The sequence below is a fragment of the Cyprinus carpio genome, chromosome A15 (genome assembly GCF_018340385.1).
Source record: "Cyprinus carpio isolate SPL01 chromosome A15, ASM1834038v1, whole genome shotgun sequence".
Taxonomy (NCBI): Eukaryota; Metazoa; Chordata; class Actinopteri; order Cypriniformes; family Cyprinidae; genus Cyprinus; species Cyprinus carpio.
In genome coordinates this window covers 24,460,360-24,475,741 of record NC_056586.1, presented here as the reverse complement: position 1 = coordinate 24,475,741, position 15,382 = coordinate 24,460,360, and the positions used below count along the sequence as shown (strand labels likewise).

The 15,382-nt window shown below is 38.9% G+C and overlaps 1 pseudogene; it reads left to right on the top strand.

The window, feature by feature from the left end:
* The first annotated feature begins 9,479 nt into the window (after nt 1–9,479).
* On the top strand, nt 9,480–14,833 carry LOC122147819 (annotated as a pseudogene).
* Nucleotides 14,834–15,382: the final 549 nt, after the last annotated feature.

The window sequence follows — 15,382 nt, the reverse complement described above, 5'->3', positions numbered from 1 at the left end:
AAAATGGTTTGGGATCAAAAGGGGGTTGGGTGGGTTACACCTTCATTTAGAGTACACTTTTTTTTATTTTTTTCTCATGTTATGTAATGACCACTAACTAACTACTGTAAAAAAAAGTAAATAACCCAAAATAAAATTTTTTAATTGATCATTTAAATTTAAATTTAAAAATCAAAAAAAAACAAATAAATTCATTAATTTACTCAGGGATTAATTCATGGGATTTTGTTAATAAATTTAAGGGAAAAAAAAAATGTATGCATTTCAAATTATTAAAAGCCCAAACAGATAAATAATTTTGTATAAAAATAATAAATTTCATAAATAAAACATAAAATAAAAAAGTTCATTCAGAAATAAATAAAATAAAAACAATAAATCCCTAAATAATTTCTTAAATACAGTTATTTATAATTGGGAAAAAATAGAGTAAATAAAATAAATGGGATAAATAAAAAAAATAAAAAAAAAATGAGTAAAAAATAATCATCCCTTTCCCAAAAAAAAAAATTAATTAAATTTTTGCATGCCCCCCATTATATTTTTAAGAAAATAATTTTATTTTCTAAAATAAAAAAAGGGCAATGATTATTGCATAATTACTTTATAATAGCATAAAATAAAAATTTCCAAAACCCTCAGTATCTTAGCATGAATGCAAGACAGGGTGTTGGGTTTACTGCGGTCGTGCATTTTTTGAAAAAAACCCAAAGCTTTTTGAAAACCGGTTTGGTGTTTCCGTTTCCACAACGCAAAAAGCTGGGGGGCCGTGAAAACCCCGACATGATTATTTAGGCTGGGCAGAAAGCCGCAGTGAACGCAAAAAAATTTTTCTTCTTTTTTTCCCCTCGCGCGTTTTTACATCCATCACTCCGCTCCCCCCCCGTGTGCTGGAATGTTGCCCCTCTCTCCATTCCCGGAAAGGGAAATTTCCCCCGGGCCAGTCTCTCGCCCGGAAGGGGGACTTTTTCTTTTGGGGACCCCTTTTCCCCGGGAAAAAAGGGGAGAGCCGGGGCGTCCCCGGGGTGGAAGGGCCCCCGGGCCCGTGACCTCACTCACATCCACAGTTTTTAGGCCCATTATTTGGGTCAAGCCTTATAATTAGTTAGCTCTGGTGTTTTGGGGTGTGGGAGACATTTAATGAACAGCTCATTTTTTACACCCCTCCTTGAAAGTTAAAAACCATTTACCTTGGGTTTGGGCAGAAAAATTTTCCCACAAATTTTTTGGATCGACAGACAGAGTATCCCATCATTTTGGATCGAACAATTTTAAAAAAATGTGTGTCCCCGCATTCATTAAAACATTGGGGGTGGGGTTCGGTAAATTTTTTCAGCAAAATTTTTTCTTTACAGGGTTTTTTTTTTTTAAATTATTTTTGAATTATTTTTTATTTTTGTTTTTTTTTATGGTATTTTTTTCATTTTAAAAATTTTAAAGGGAAAAATTGTAATAATATTAAGTGCTTTTGTCATTTTTATTCTTTGGGTTTTAATATTTTCTATTTTAAAAAATACCCCCAAAATTAATAATAATAATAAAAATATTAAAATCCCTTTTAAAATTTGTTTTTTTATTAGTTTTATTTTGTACAAATTTTTTTGGGAATTTATGTGTTTTGGGGCCCCTTTTAAAAGGGCCCCTTGGCTTTTTTTTTAAAAAACTATAATATTACCCAACATATTACTATATTCCTCTTTAAAAAAAAGGATTTTCTTTAATAATTTTCAATGTTTTTTAAAATTTTTTAAAATTTTTTTTTATTAAAAATTAAAAAGTTTCTGTGTTTTGTTATTTTTTATTTTTTTTTAAATTTTTATTTATTTAAAATATGATTTTACTTTAAAAATACTATAAAATTACTTTTTAATTTTTTAGATTATTGTTTTTTTAATTTTAAAAAGTATTTTTTTAATTTTTAAAGGGTTTCGTCCCTTTTGGGGGATTTTTTATTTTCTATTTAAATTACTATAAAAATTAAAATTTTATTATGTTTTCAGGGTTTTTTAGTACTTATAATTTTTAAAATATTAGGGATTTAATATAAATCAAATTCCCTTTTGTTGATTTTTTATTTTTTTTATTTTTTTTTTTATTTATTTATTTTATTCATTTTTTTTTAAAAATAAATAATTTAAATTTTAAATTTAATTTTTTTTTCGGTTTTTAAATTCCAAATCAGTTTAAGTTTTTTAAGGCAAACCCCAAAAACTTTTTTTAAAAGTTTTTATTTTTAGGAAATAATCCGTTGTGTTTGTAAAGGTTTTAAATGGGATCTTCACTCGTCCGTCTGAGCGCGGCCCCAAAACACCCCAACATCCTTTAAATCTCTTTAGCGAGGAAAACAACCCGGGAACGTTTTTTCCCCCCCCGGGGCCCCTTCCTTCCCCCTGCTGGAGGCCCCGGAGGCAGGTGTGTCGGGTCACAGCGGCATAAAACTGCAACTAATGTATGGTGTGATTGGACGACTGCTCAGCTATTACCGTTTTTTTATTCTTGAGGGGCCGGCCTGAGAACAGAGAGTAGAGATGAACAGTAGCATAAGAACGAAAGAAGAAACAGGGTTTGTAATGGCTAATGTCTGGTTTAGCGATTAAAGTCGTTCCACAAACCACTATAAAACAAGCTGTAAGTAGGGCCACACACACACACACAGTGACTACCAGATTAGTCAGAACAAGTGGAACCGCTGGTAGGAAAATCTGATTCCCACAGAGCAATTTAAAACCCCCTGGGACTTGTCACTGAGCGAGGGTGTGTGTGTGTGTGTGGTGTGTGTGTGTGTGGTGTGTGTGTGTGTGTGTGTGTGTGTTGTGTGTGTGTGTGTTGTGGTTTACAGCTGTGTAAGAATCAGTCTCAACATGCCAAAACGGAAACAAATCAGGCCTATCAGATGAGACTCTCTCTGGCTCTGAAGCTGCATCCCAGATCACAGACTGTCAGAGTTGCGCTTTCATTCAGAAGAATGAGAATAATAAAATTATAATTTCCTTTGAATCGGATTTTAAAGGGGAACACCTTCACACAGGCAGGCAGAATACTGTTGTCATCCTGTTAAAAAGTTACGTTCAACACACACACTTCATTATGAAACGTACCAGAGGTTTTTGACTTTGCTTGTAGATTTGTATGTTGCCGTCGCATGGTTACAGGTTTGCTTTTTTGCCGGCTATTTGCATAAATCAATAAGTGAGTCTGTATGTAAGTCAATTTTTGAGTCAAGTCATTGCCTTTACTGAGTTATTATCAACATCTGTTTGTAAACCTCATTACCTAGACCATGTGTTTTTGGTACCCCAAAAGGGTTTGATATTCTGTCACTACATTAGATTTTACTGGTCTTAAGTGTTTTTTTCTATTTCCAATTTTGCTTAAAGCCGATAAGCGGCTTGTGTTTAATGGCAGGATTCCTATTGTGCCCTATATATATACATATACATATCCATCTCATCAGGCCAGAATGTTGCAGTGTCCTGTACAGGTTGGATTATGGGCATGATCCCACGCCTCATTATAGGTCTGTGCTTGTGTAAAGCTTTCATGAGGCTGTACAGTCACACACAACCAGAGAGAGCAGACATGTTTGACTCGCTGTTCATAAAAGATGAGACTAATATGGGCTTGAAACATCAGGTTGGGCAGAAGAACACAATAAACCGATGGTTGGCGGAATGTAACAGCTGATTGTGTGTTTATACACAGCGCAAATGTGTGTAGAGAGTACAAAACATGGACCTTACAAGGCCTGAGGGGTAATTACACACACACACATACACACACTCAATGGGATGCATGTGTGTGTTACAAGGATTGTCTTATATGATTCCAAACGTTTCACTATGTGTGTGTGTCTTTAAATTCAACATGGCCAATGAAAACTTATGTATTTGTGTAATTTACATGTAACCAGGTCTAGGAAACAACGCAAGTTGTTCCTCTGGTGCTATGTGAGGGTGTGTGGGTGCGTGTGTGGTGTGTGTTGTTAAGCAGGTGCACCTTAATCTGAAGGAGACGGAAGATTGAAGCGCACGAGGATGTTGTGTCGCTCTACTGTAATTCTACAGAAACTGCTTTGTGTGTGTGGGTGTGTGTGTGTGTGGGTGTGGGGGTGTGTGGTGTGTTGTGTGGGTTTGGGGGAGTGAGGTGGTGAGAATGGGCCATGTGTTTGTTTTGTTTGGTGGGGTGATGCCTATTGGCGTGCACACAAATGGGTTCTGGGGTACATTTGCGTCGGTTTGTTATAATTCCAAGTAAGCCTTCATAATGAGACCTAATTGCAATGCTGTCACTGTGACAGGAATGAGTTTGTGTCCTTTTTGTGTTGGGTGTGTATGATTAGTTTTCTGTTTGTGTTAGTGGTGGCTACTTGTGCTTTATTTGTTGTATTAAGGTTAGTTGCTGTGATTTGTGTTATTTTTTTTTGTTGGGTGTAGTGGGTTTGTGTCCTTTTTTGCTTTCTGGTTTGTAATGTAGCGTATCATTGGTAAGCGATTTTATTTCTGGATGAGCGAGGCCCCCAAAGAAGTGTTGGCAGCGTGTCATGTGTAATTAGTTTATTAGGGCGGTCTACATAGTACTGCTTTACGATGGCGATCATCAAACGACAAAACACAACCGCAGCGACTTGCCACACACACACAACACACACAGCTTTCACACGCTATTGCTGTTTCAAAATGAAATATTCTCAGAGTTCTCTCACTGTTTTATGGATGATGCAGAAACGCTACACACTCTGTCACACTGTGGGTTTGAAACAGTAAATGCCCATAAACGAAGAACTTAGTGAAATGGAACCTTCTTATTTATTAAACATAACTTACTTAGCAACGGTACTAATTGCAACGGGATGGGATTTGTGTGTGAGAGTTGTTTGTATTTCTATTGTTTGTATTATATATTTGCTGTGTAAACTTTCTACATTTCATACTTTAGTGGCTATTTTTGACATTGTTACTTTGTTGTTTTTATTACTTCTGTGTGGTTTATATGTGCCTAATAAAAGCAAGCGATAATAAACCAAAATTATATTATTAAATGATAAATTATGTTACTAATCGCGCGTACTAATTGTGATTATTATATATATTTTGTGTGAGAGACATTATTTTTGTTGTTATTTTGTGATTTTGTTGTTTGTCTTGTTGTGTAACTTACAGTGGCATTTTTGGTAAAATGTTGTTAATTTTGGAGTTGCTACGGTTAGATTTTTCTTGTTACTTTTGTTTGGTTTTTATGTGTTACATTTTCTTGAGATGTCCAAACACCACCACAAAAGATCAACTCTACAAAAAGTTCCACAAAAATATCTAAACTAACATTAAAACGAAAAAGCCTATCAAAGATAATCAAAGCACCAAGTTACTCGAGTCCGTCGATTAAGACAACAGCTGAAAACCTTTCTTTAGTTGTATTTTGTTGCAATTCTTTGTGTTACTTTTAGTTATTTTTGTTACATTTTGTTGTTTATTTATTTTTTTTTTTTAAGTTATTTGGTTATTTTGTGTAATTAGTTTTTGTTGTACTTTTTGATACTTTACATATTAGTTCTTGTGTTACTTTAGTTGTTATTTTTTGTGTAACTTTTTGCAGTGGTACTTTCTTGAGTTAATTTTTGAGCTGTCTATTTATGTTTATTTAAATACTATGTGATGTTTGGACGTTAGGAGGAACATTAATAACCAGTGCACCAGGACAGATAGCAAAAGAAAAACATTTAAGAGAGATCCATCAAAACACATCAAACTGTTCAAGAATCTACCACTCAGACGCGTTGTTGTTTTACAGGCAGACGTTTACACACTGAGTTTGACCCTGACACTTCCTCTGTTTCTGGACGTTTTTCTGTTTTCTTGTGGCCCGTGTGCTGAGATGCTCAGTCTGGTGTAGCCTTTAGACAAAGACAGGAAATACAGAACTCCGGCTGTGGTGAATATTAGCTGTGTGTGTGTGGGGGGGGGCTCACCAGACTGAACTACATGAATAAATCAATTATATCTGCAAATCATCCACACACACTTGGACTTCCTGCAAGAGTGAACACACATTTAAGCTTCACAGTTAATGTGTGTGTGTGTGTGTGTGTGTGTGTATGTGTGTGTGTGTGTGTGTGTGTGTGTGTGTGTGTGTGTGTGTGTGTGTGTATGAATTTTGTGTGTGTGTGTGTGTGTGAAACACATGACTATGTAAACCCGTCATCCAGGGTCAGGGGAAGTGACAGTCATCAGATCTGTGTGTGAATGTTTTAAAACCGTTTAATTTTAGTCTAAACCCTGGAGGACAGTCTTTGACTGTAACATTCACAAGGACTCAAGGATCATTTTCTGCATGTTTAAGTCTGTGGCTTGCTAATGGAATGAATTCTAATGAATTTTGGAGATGGAGCATATTCATCTGACCAATTGAACGCTTCCGGTGCATATAAACAAGTGCTTTACTCATTCTTGTCTGGCTAATAACGCCAACTTAAATTCACATAATGACATCCTTGAATTAAATCTGTCAATTAGGAGACAACTAAAAACAAAAACTCCTGTTTATCATTTTCTAAATTGCTCCATCCAAATTTATCTAGGAGCAGAGCTTGGGAGATAAGTACTACAAAAGGACATACCTATATACTGCATACTTAAAAAAATAGTATATGAAACAGTATACAACCCTAAATGTTTTAAACTGGTAGTAAGCTGTCACATGATCACAGTTTGTGGCATTTTTAATTCAACAGAAGTGACATGGAATTATAACCTCAAAATAAAACACTTAATTCAATTTTGAGTAAATATATAATTTTTGCAGTCCAGACCAAATAATCCGTCACAAACTACAGTTGTGGTTAACATTCATGCAACATCAGTTTGAGCCACGCAATGCATCATGGGATATCATGTATCACATAATGCCCTTTTTTATATAGTGCACAAGTTGCTTAAATGCAGTATGTTGCATGCCATACTTTATTAATAGTATCAGTAGTATAATAGTTTGAAACATACCTTACTTTAAGCTCCGCTTTCCCAGCATGCACCTGGATCTGCAGAGGCTCCACATACAGATGTGTTTCTTATTTCATGAATGCAGTCATCTGTCGCCTAATGGTTCAGGATCAGGGTCAGCAAGGTCACTGGTTCAAATCCGAAGGTGCCCTGATGGATGTCCATTGACTTTGTATACTATTAATCCAGTTGGATACAAGATTTAAATATATATATATCAAAATGCAATTTTTTTTTTTTTTCTGTTTTCACATCGTATATACTGTTTTACTTGGAAATACATCACATAATGGAAGTAAATGGTTTGTTTTATGTCGCACTTTATATGACCCTAATGCTGGTTTTGATTCCATTATGATATATGGAATCATTTAGATGTACAAAAGTACGATTTTTAGATTAAAGGTCTCTTAATTAAGTCTGATAAACAAACAAAACCACCAGCAGACAATATTAACAACAATCCATGTTCTTACTGTCCCATACTTTAGTTGTGTAGGGTTTCCTACTGAGCATCAGAGACACACACACACACACACACACACACACACACACACACACACACACAATCACAACAACATACATACAAAACTGCATAGCATAACTCCCTTCCCATCGCCAAGGGAGACATTTCCTGTCTCCATTGTCCTGCTTAGAGAACATACTGACCATAACATACACAGACACACAACATACCCGGAGGGTATTTAAATCATCACACACACACACACACACACACACACACACACACATATACACACACTACAACACAAATACTCTCCCACACACTGAATAACAACATACACTATTGTGTGTGCACATGACTGCAGTTCAGACGTCTACACACAGTGGCAGTGTGTGTATTTTGAGATATGGCCGCATGTATAACACCCCAGTGAAGGGGTGGAATTTGTACTCAGCAGAATAGAAACCTGGTAAAACATCACATCGCTGAGCGTTAGTCACAACCGGTGTAGAAAAGTTTAAGTTAGTTTTTTTTCTCCAACAAAACACTATTTTCCTGTTGTTCAATCAGGTTCTTACAAGAAGGTTGAATGCGCTTTGAATCAAATAAATGATTCACTGATTCATTTTGTCCATTCTTCTTTTCTATAGCAAAATATTTAGTTAAGGACAGTTCAACCTAAAATGAAAATTTGCTGAGAATTTACTCACCCTCAGATCATCCAAGATTAGAAAATGAATGGTTTGTTCCTTCATCAGATTGTGGAAAATGTAGCATTGCATCAGTGTCTCATCAATGGATGCTCTGCAGTGAATGGGTGCCGTCAGAATGAAGAGCCAAACAGCTGATAAAAACATCACAATAATGCTAAATAATCCACAGCACATCTCAAGATCTGCACAGATCAAGCACCGTTTACAAGCCAAACAGTCCAAAACAGCTCCAGTAGATGGACTTTTTCCCCATTGAGAAGCGATATGATGATTATGGACTTCGTTTTTTAGCCGGAAGCAATGGTTTAAAGTAAAGCTGTTTGATTATATGAGTTTGTTTCAACTTTACTTGTGGATCATTGTGAATGTTTTTTATCAGTTGTTTTGGACTCTCATTCTAACGACACCCATTCACTGCAGAAGGATCCATTTCGTGAGAAAGTGAAAACTTCTTTTTTACACTGAGAATGACAAATAGCATGGTCTTTTTTAAATAATAAAAACTTTAAATAACTTTCACTGTGTCTAACCAGCCTTTGTGAAGAGCTTATTGCCTAAAAAGGCTGCTTGACTGTAGTTCAACAAACTTTAAATTATATGAGTAGTTTGTTTGCTTGGCAAACTTCCAGCGTCACACGAGATACGCAGACCACACACAACCACGCTACTAGCCGAAATCAAATCCAGTTTCAATCATACAGAAACATTCCACTAATTTCTGAGAAATAAACTGCAACTGTATGTAAGAGAGAGTAGGCGAGAGAGATGTTGTGGTTTTTGTTGCCTCTGAGACTCATGAACCCACAAGCAGCCCAGCAGCCTTCGTGCAGAAAACAACTATATATTTCTGACAAACACTCTAATGCAACCACAACAAACACACACACACACACACACACACACACACACTGGAGGCTTATGGGTCTAAATAGTATCTAATGGGTTGGAGGGGTTAACGTGCCAACAAGCTCAGATTTGCTTGATGTGTTTGGAGAGAGTATGTTAATCGCACGAGCACCGGGGTGCCACACTGACAGGCACACGACACCACACACTACCCACACACACACAGACACACCACTTAAAAGTGGCTGTTTAATTGGTTGATTTCAACAAAATAACTGATTTGATTTCCCGGACTGCTTGACTGAGATTATCAGATTGGTTTGCAAACACCAAGGGTGTTTTGCATCATACTTAGGCCGCAAATACACAATAAAGATCTCACTAAAAAGGCAAAAATGAAAATTTGGCTGAAATCTATTCACCTTCAGGCCATGCAAGATTAGGATCAGATTTGGAGAAATGGTGGCATTGCTTCACTGTCTCAGCCTCTGCAGTCTTCTCCAATGTACTCTCCAGAGACTGGAGTGGTGTGGATGGACTTGTGGGGATTAGTGGCCAGGTGGTTTTATGCTAACTGTTTGGTTTTCGCATTCTGAACGGCACCCTGTCACTTGCAGAGCCTCTCATTGCTGGACATACTGGATGCAATGACTACCTTTCTCTCAAATCTGATGAAGAAACAAGCATCTTATCCTGATCTCAGATAGATCTGAGAGAGGATACAATTTCAAGCAGAAATATAAATTTCATTCTGGTGAACTATTCGCTAATATCCGAATTGTTTCTCATAAAGCAACATGCTGACACAATTGACTGTGTGTCTAGTTTTTATTTCTCCTAACGAATTTGAAGTGAAAAATGAGAACAACATATGTGCTAGCCAAAGAATCCATTAAAACTCTTGCAACTTCTGTGCAATAAAGTTTTCAGTTATAATTCAACAGAACAGTAAACCTAGTTAAAACCCAAAGGGTTTTTAAGTAAATAAGTCTTAAGAGTTTGTGTCCATGACACACTCAGATGAAGTGTGTACCCAGCCACCAATAAGCGCCCAAGGAATTGCGGCTTCTCCACGCTCCCGTACTTATTAAACAGGGAAGTTTTAACCCTGCTACAGCACTGCTATTTTCATTAGACACAATACAAACAGTTTTTTTATCTTGTTGATTCAAAGCGTTCCCTTCTGTTTCAGCTTGGAGTCTGTCCACAGCAGCTGCGACACATGCGTGGGCTTATCTTGAATGAGGACATACACAGGCGTCTACCTGTTTTATTCAAGCTAACCTATGACTACTTAGTAAAAATAAAATATACAATTGCTCTTTCCCGTCTCACATTGCGGCCTCCAAAATTTAATGTGCATGCATTTGGGAGAATAGACTGAATGAAAGGTCGGGAGAGCAAGAGAAAATCAGATCACCTCATTTAAAACCTAATCACTGACTGGTTGCTGATGCTGTTGTATGATTAATAAAAACCCTCTTGATATCGGAGACACAGATTTATTTCTTTTGCACATTTAAAGCATTTTTTTGGAAGTGCAATCATTAACTCCTAATGACTCAGAATTAGTTAATGTTTCACACATCCAGACATTAGGCTCATTTAAAAGTCATTATGGCTTCACTAAACGACACTGAAATACTAATGTCTCTCAGTAGACTATTGTGTCGCACACACTGCATACTGTGCCATCATGTTTATCATTCTACAACCGTCTTGATTGCTAAGAATATTCTCTGACAATCAGCTAAGCGGCGACTGAGAAGGCTGCTGGGATGAGTGGATCCTGCAGCATTGCAGCACAATCTATCAGCTCATTACCATTTTAATAGCTGCTCCGCGGATACCAGCCTGCTTGTCTCCTTTTTCCCCATCTGTCGTTTAAAACTGCTGATTACTGCTGACCTCCGGCCCGCCCGGGGTCCGCGGGAGGGCTGGGAGCAGTCCGTGTGGCGAGGCAGGGGGTTTTATTCCTGATGGTTAGTGCCCAGTGGTAGCGAGAACAGAGGGAGGAGGCAGCATCAATCTAGCAGCTTGTAATCTGGGGTCAGACCCCAAATCTCGATCTGATAAGAAAGTTTCTTCACACGGATGCTTTAAATCAGAGTTTGGATCCTGCTGGACTTCACTCAATAACTGTCTTTATTAAGATAATAGAAGACAAACCAGCTAACAGGAACAGCTCTCTCCACAACGTTCTGTCTGGCAGGTTCTCGCAATGTTCTTCTAATACGTTAATAGAGCGTTCATTCATAAGATTTTCGAAATTTTCTGCAAAGCGGTATCCACAAAAACATTATTTTTTTACCATTATGCATGGATCACTTTTTATAGTAAACTTAGCTGGGCCGTGTAAATGTTACTCGGTTTCTTTCAAATGTAGCTTGTCTCAATGTGTGCAAAAAGAATTAAATGTCCCTTATAACATTCTTCATGGCCAGGAATACGCTTTTTAAAACATTAAGAGAGCGTTTCAGACAACATTCATAAATAGCGTTTTTCATAACTTTAGTTTTTTTTAGTCAGGGACCTGCATTTGGTATGTGCCGCAGTAAACATACATCAGAATGTAAATTATTTGTATTAAAATGGCTTAATCTTGTTAGAGTTAAAAATTTGACAGAGGTAACAAAATTATTTCATAGTATTAAGATGTGATTGTCCAGTAATAAATAAAAAAAAAAGGTTTATTTGAAATACGCAAGTTATTCTAGACAAATTATGGGAAATATGACAAATGAAAGTACAATAACTGAAATGAGTAGTAAAGATGAAATAATAGGAGCGGCCTCACTTTCTCTGTGATGTTATTGGCCCAATACTCTAAGCCCCGCCCCCCATACTCGAAGCTGGCGCTCTGATTGGCTGACGCTGGTCCTGGGACAGCTGTCCCGTCTCAATCCTAGACCTCCAGCGGGCAGAACCCGCCCCACGACCATACCGGAGCACGCAGAAGCCACGGCCGGATTTGTTATTGTTGGACACAGCGACTCTAAGGAAGCTCGTTAGGTTTATTCCATGGGACCGGGACTAACAGGGAAGACATTGCTGGGTTCGCTCTTTAACCTGGACTCGCTCGAAGTTTTTGGCCAGGCGCGTCTGAACTCCGATAAGCCTCGTGCTGGATTTGCCTTCGCGCTCCGTGAATCGGTGGGATTTTTTACGATAATGTCATGGAAACAGTTCGGCTCCCGGCTCGCTCTTCTGGCCTTTCGCGTTCAGGGCGCTCGCGCAACGCGTTCGGGGGGACAGGGGGGAGGAGATGCCCTGCTACACGATCCGCATCTACTCCATGTGTCAGGATCTCTCGGATACAATTGGACCAAGATGCCGAGCCTGTTCGGAGCGATGCTGCAGTCCGACGCCGAGCTGCAAAGCTGAGCCACATTCACACCAAAATTTATTACAGGTAACTGCTGCTCGAGCCAGCTGAAAGGTGAGAGGTTCACACCCACACACCACACACACACACGCACACATCCACACAACACACAGCACATTTTAAAATCTTGACGTGATATTAAAGCAGCAACATAGTAGAAGCTTTGTAACAGTATTGTGTGTTATTAGAAGAAAACAATTATAATTATTATAAGAAATACTATAAATTAAAATAATTAAGCATATTATTGTGACAAAGGAACTCAGATAATAATGATTGATAACGATAATATTAATGATAATCTAATTATAAAATATTATTATATAAATTACAAAATAGAAATATATCAAATATAAATATTAATGTTATTATCATTAATCATATTATTGTGATAAAGGTTATCATTATTATATGTTTATGTCAACAACAACAATTTATTATTATTATCATTATTAATATAATATTATTGTTTATTGTTGTTATTATTTAGTGCCAATAATGTTACAAACAATAATGTAAAAAAAAAAAATCTGGGTCAAATTTGTAATGTTTCCCAGAATTTGCACACACACACACACAATCATAGACTGTACTCAGGCTCTACACACACAGTGTGCACACACACACACACTGTCATAATAAATGGCTTTAAACACTTAGTGTGTTTTTCTTTTTTTAATTGGTTTTTATTGGAATTTTAATTGTTATTGCCGTAAAACCCTTAAAACAGTCTGCATTAGTGAAAGGTGTTCATAATACATAAAGTAGCTTAAGCATAATTCTAAGTTGATTAATTTGAGGACAGTATGAAGTCGTCATAAGTGTGTGTGTGTGTGTTGGGGGGTACTGAAGACAGAGGCAGTTGTTGTTTTATTGATTCAGCGCGGAGAGAAACCTCCCACTTGGATTCCCGTGTGTGTTTGCTGGAGAATCTCGTGATTAAAGCTGCTTTAGATGCTGCCTGGTTATCACAAACCTCTTAAAGCGAGAGCACTTCTGTCCAGCGCTGCTCTTAGATAGAAAATGGCATACTGATGCATGTTTTCAGTCCACAATGCTGATTTCTTCAAGCATATGTGACCACAGCAAAAGTCCTGTACCGCAGAATTTCCCCACTCGTGCGTACACACAGCAGGGAAACCCATGACATACAAAACTCAGAAATACCAACAGACATGCAACACATGCATAATGCAGCAAAGCAATGTTTTCTTCTCTTTAGAGCTTCAGAAAACACGCTATACTAGAAAAACCAAGTTGAAAGCCCAAATTTGTGTCATTTAGACATGCGACACGTGCCATCTGCATATATATAGTCCAACAAAACAGTGTTTTCCCTTTACAGCCTTTTGAAAAGCACAAATTTGTGATTCTTAAACATGCAATACAGACCATCTGTCATATATAATGCAACAAATGATGTTTTTTTTTCCTCATTTACAGCTTTGAAAACATGCAAATACTAGAAAAACAATTTCAAAAGAAAAAAAATTGATATGCAAACACGTCGCCTTGCACATTTAATGCAACAAAGCAATGTTTTTCTCCTGTAAAGCTTCTGAAAACATGCATACTAGAAAACATCTGAAAAGCACAAATTTGTGCACGTCTCAGACTTGAGCTTATGAGGATTTAGATGCTCTGCTGATTTTCCAAGCAACATTTTGTGTTTGCAAATATCTGATTCTCTCCCGCCTTTGCTTTCTTGCAGTTCTTCTTATGCTCCGTCTACGTTCCCATGTGTACGGAGAAGGTTCCCATCCGACGGCCGTGCGGCAGCATGTCGTTGTCGTAAAGAGGAAGTGTCTTCCAGTCCTGCAGGAGTTTGGTTTCGTGTGGCGGAGCTCTTGAACTGCAGCCTGTTCCCGCCCACCAACGACCAGAACCACATGTGCATGGAGGGTCCGGGCGATGAGGACCCGCCGTTCCACGCCGTCCGGCCGATGCCGCCGCAGGAGGAGGAGTGCATGGCGCTGGGTGCCGGCGTGGAGCAGTATGCATGGGTGAAGCGCAGCGGCAGCTGCTCACTGCAGTGCGGATACGACACGGATTGTACCGGCGACAGGCCAAAGTCTTTACCGACGTGTGGATGGCAGTGTGGGCGGTTCTCTGCTTCATCTCCACCACGTTCACCGTCCTGACCTTCCTAGTGGACTCCTCGCGGTTTTCCTACCCGGAACGACCTATTATTTTCCTCAGCATGTGTTGCAACATCTACAGCGTGGCCTACATCGTGCGGCTGACCGTCGGTCGCGAGCGCATCTCCTGTGACCTGGAAGAAGCAGCTGTGCCCGTGCTAGTGCACGAGGGCTTGAAGAACACAGGCTGCGCCATCGTCTTCCTCCTCACGTATTTCTTCGGCATGGCGAGCTCAATCTGGTGGGTGATCCTGACGCTCCAAGTGGGGGGGTTTCCGGGGCCGGGCTGAAATGGGGTCACGGGGGCCACGAAATGCCCAAATTCCCTACTTCCACTTGCGCTTTTGGGGCCCTTTTCCCCCCTCAAAACCATCTCCTCCTCTCATGCGTCCTTGGTGGACGCTGGGCGCCCCCTCTTGGGGTGTGTTTTGTTTGGGGAAACCCGAACCTAATGCCTCACTGGTTTTTTGTAGGGCCCCCCGCTATTTAACCTAACTTGTAAGGGGGAAAAGGGTGGTTTATTGCCGCCGGGGTTGGTTTGGGGGTCCCTTCCCAAAACCCTCTAATTTGGGAAAAAGGGGCGGGACTAAGAAAGGACAGGGTAAACGGCTGATTTAAAAAATTTGGGGTGGTTTTCAGTGCCTACACAGGCTGGCCACTTGCTTTTTGGGGTGCTACTTCTTCCTACGAAATCTCCAAGGGGGCCCACTTTTGCCTCCCGGCCCGGGGTTTCCCTAAACCCGGGGGGAGGGGGAGGGGGCCCGGGTTTTTTTTGTCTCCCGCGGGGGGGAAAACACAAACGGAAAGTGGGGTTTTTTCCGCCAAAACGCTTCACAAAG